The 4,266-nt window shown below is 34.7% G+C and overlaps 1 non-coding gene across 1 annotated transcript; it reads left to right on the forward strand.

The window, feature by feature from the left end:
- Positions 1-3,350: 3,350 nt before the first annotated feature.
- On the forward strand, positions 3,351-3,423 carry TRNAS-GGA (transfer RNA serine (anticodon GGA)). The gene has a single exon. It is a non-coding gene; the product is annotated as a tRNA-Ser (tRNA).
- The last annotated feature ends 843 nt before the right edge of the window (positions 3,424-4,266 follow it).

Here is a 4,266-nt window from a genome sequence, read left to right on the forward strand (position 1 = left end):
GAGAATGCCAACGCAGTCATGATAACAAGTTAAAATAATCCAGTGTTTGATGCATTTTTTCAAAATAATGCAATGTGTGAAATGAACCATTGACCCATGCGTAAATATTGATATGTGGTTGGTTTATTACTTACACGTGTTTTTATTTAAATCATTTTAGTATTTAGTCATTTTGTGATGCAAAAATAGAGGTGAAAATTGCATGGTTGGTATGTACTTTGCTAGATAATTGATTACAAATAGTAAGACTTTTATTTTTTGGAATAACTTTATTGAGTAAAACCTCAAATTGTAATATTTAATTATTGAAGACAATATTTGCTATTTCTAAACAAAAATCAGAAAAGGATACGGTCACATCTAGGACTCGAACCCAGAACCCTTGCCTTGCCGGGCAAATAAAAAATGTGCGGTGAAAAAATGAAAATGTGACCGAAGGTGATAGGGTCCCATTAGCTCAGTGGTAGAGCAGTGCCTCGGCAAGGCAAGGGTCCTCAATTCAAGTCCTAGATGTGACCGTATCCTTTTCTGATTTTTCTATTTCAGATTTTCGTTTAGAAATCGCTAATATTGTCTTCAATAATTTAATAATAGGACACTAGTTTTCTATTTAAACCCTCATTTTATGCGATTTATATGGGTTAAAAATTGGTTCAAATAATCCACATAAGATATATATACATATACCTATTCTAATTGAAAGTAAAATAACAAAAAAGTCTACTGGCCTTATTTATGTAGGTTTACTATGTTTTTAGTAGCAGTTACGTAAACTTTCGTGGATTTATACAAGGAAAAAAAACTTTTCGCTTACGTTCTAGTATTTACGGTTTAGCATGTCCGGGCGAGCATGACTTCTCGAGCATTTTTGTATGCATGTCTGCAGAACGGACAGATCTATACATACGTACAGAAATGCTCCTGTGCATGCATTTCCGTACGTGAGTATTAAGCTTAATAAAACTTTTTCTTGGGACATTTCCTAATACCTACAGGTTTATTATTTTTTTCTATATGACACTGAAGGTAAATTCTAACTGATCGAAGACAGTGCAACTTGGAAAATCCACTTTAGAGTTTTATAAAGCAACGAGATAAGATATTGAGAGGGAAACATTGATATTTTAAAAGCAATTCCAATGAGCATAAACTTCTCAATGGTCTTGTCACACAAGGCAGTTGTACCGAACGAGATCCTAGGAGAATCCTTTATTCTAAGATAATTTGTTCCCATAGCATATTATAAACACATTGTTTCATCAACACGAGAATTGAGCTAAACACACATTTTACTGCTTAAGCATATCTGAATAAGAGGGTTCTTAACGATTTATTGGGTGGCCTCGCTCAAGGACCTGCCGTTTAATTTATTGAAGCCGTTCATTTATTTTATTGGTCCCGGGTTCGCCCCCCATAGGACTCTACCGCTTTTGTTCCACATTTTGTGCCACACGAGCGCAAAAAGGACACAAAAGACCTATGATAAAATATATATCTGGACCATAAAGAGAAAAGGCGGATTTTTTTGCCATTTTTTCCCAGAAAAGCACCTTGGTGGCGATTCAGGGATTCTATGCTTTATTTCAAATGGTAAAAATGTTGCACAATAAATGGTAAGGATTCCAAATTTTGAATTTGTCTTATTTGTAAACGGTATAAATATTACGCACGCTTAAGGTCGGAGTAGTGAAACGCTTGATTTACTTGTAACCACAGCGCGCCGTAAACCGGCATTTCTTCTAGTTTTAACCGAAGTAATGCCGGTTATAATAAATACATATTTTGAACTGTAAGATTTAAAAAAGTGAGGAAGAAAACGTTTAATTCCAAAGATAATTTGCTTACACGAAAAATAGAATTATTCTGATTAAATTTTAGGAAAATTAACTATTACACTCCATGTATATCCAACGTTTCGGATAAAGGGTGGTGTCAATCGCTTCTACTCCATAAATAAAGAACATCACTTTATATTCACATGCACTGTTGATGTAGACTGTAAGGATGTCTGAAACGTTGGATCAAAAAGGAGGGGGAAGAGACAATATGGTGTATTACCCTAATTACTCTAATAATTCAACAACATTATAGGTGCTGTTTATTGGCCTTGAAGATTTTAAGTCGTTCCAAGATGTTTTCAGGATTTTGGCTCCTACCGTTTTAATACGCAGTAATTTTACACAGTTCACTACCCCAAAAATCAAACGTAAACGAGATGCTTTTCTTATTCAATGATACTTCCCAACCTTTCATAATTTTCATCTCCTTTCCTGTCCCACTCTTTCAGCCTCAAAACATACCACAGTTTGGGGACTCTTGGGCGATACTCCCAAGAAATGTCAGTTTTGTGATATGCTCGTAATTACATATTAGTTTGTTGTACTAAACACAGATGGCAGTAGGAATAATTCACAGCTATCGATAAGAGAACTATAGGGTCCGTGGGTAAAGTGCGCTATGTGGAATCATTTCCTGAAGTAAGTGCACTTTACACCACCGTGACCACGGACACCGTGTATATATAGATTCTCAAGGTCCAGGAGAAAACTATTCCTGCCATCGACAGCCTCCTGGCTATCTATACAGCTTTCATTATAAATTACATCTAATAACACGACAACAGCGTTATGTATATCTTCAATGTTTCGGGAGATACAACTCCGATTTAATGTTCATAAATAGAATCTCATATTCTTTTTTTCTGTGCCATATTTTTGTACCGGTTTTCACCAATTGCACTGCTAACATTTTGTATTATTTTATTGTTGCTTACTTGTTTTCTGTTGTGTTCGTACAAACAGGTCTTCAACTCGTCTTGGAAGGAGTTTATAAATAATTGGTTCATTTAGATTAATCAGGGATTTATTAATACTCCGTGTGTTGATGGTGACTCGATAGTCGACCTAACCAGAAACTGGCTAATTGGAATCTGAAAAAGTAAGTTTATCTGGGAGCCTTCCTACTGGCCCTGGCAACTACTGGCCACTGGCTCCATCTTGTGGACTTCCACGCAAGCTCTATGCACTGCCATCTGTGCGTGCATCTATGAAGCTCTTACTTTCCAACACTTTCTTTTAATTATTATTTTTTGGTATTGTGCTATGCATAAAAAATCTTGTCTAAAAAACATTAGTTTACCAAAAAATAATAATTAATATTTGACAAGTTCAAGTATTTCACCTAAAAATGTAGACAATTTGTCTCGACGCCATCTAGTGAGAGAGTTAGCACTTACAATGCCTTTCTCATATAAAATAAAGTTGGTTGTTTTCAAGTGAAAAAATGTAACAAGCAGTAATTGTTGAATGAAACACTAGTATATATTGAATAATTTCGCGGGTAAAAGATAAGCCGCCATAGCTCAGTGGTCAGAGCTTTCGACCGGAAATCGAAAGGACACGGGTTCGAGTCCCGTTGGCGTCATGTATCTTTTATCAGGAGATTTTTCAATGTGGATGAGTGTTTCAGGCGAACAATTATTGCTTGTAAAATAATTGTTACTTTCTTTTACTTCGTCTACTGGATTTTAATAACTCTTGTGTTCTCTTTTAACTAATATATTTATTTATTAATTTAAAAGCCCTGATGGGCTTCTACATGATACATAATAAATATGATTTACTGCATAATACAGTGCCAACATAAGGTTTTTACTGTACTGTAAATGCATACAGTACGCAATTGCATATGAAATTATACTCGTACTCTATGCCTTCATAGAGACAAGATTAAGGACGGGTTGTTTTTGAAACCAACAAAATTATTAACACCAAATGTATCAATAAATTCACAGTTGGTTTGCGCGGTGATGAATTATTTTAATTGGTAAATAAATAGAGTAGTTAGTATTGAGGTTATTGTTACATTTAAAAGTGTCTTTGTTACGAGTTTGTCTGGTAGAAAGATTCATACAACTTATTACTAATGGAATTGCTTAAGTAGGTATATCTTATCTATCGAAATGTTGCAATAAAAAAATCAAAATAAATGGACGCATCCATAGCGAAAGCAGCGAATGCATATAATATTGCGGGTAGGTTTTGGTCATTATATTTCTCCATGAATTGCCTCCTTGATATTTCTGGTAAAGAACGCGGGCGGTTGTAAATTTACAAAGTTGCGTTTTATTTTATATTGTCAAAGGTTTATGAACAGTCGAAACAAGGTCACGTTGCTACAAAGGAATGCTTTATTTATGTGAGTTGTGTCTGTGTGGTATGTTATTTTGATACATTTTCCCTTAACAATAGAATATAACCATATTTC

This window comes from Hesperophylax consimilis, chromosome 7, assembly GCF_061612785.1.
Source record: "Hesperophylax consimilis isolate HC1 chromosome 7, BYU_Hcon_1.0, whole genome shotgun sequence".
Classification (NCBI taxonomy): domain Eukaryota; kingdom Metazoa; phylum Arthropoda; class Insecta; order Trichoptera; family Limnephilidae; genus Hesperophylax; species Hesperophylax consimilis.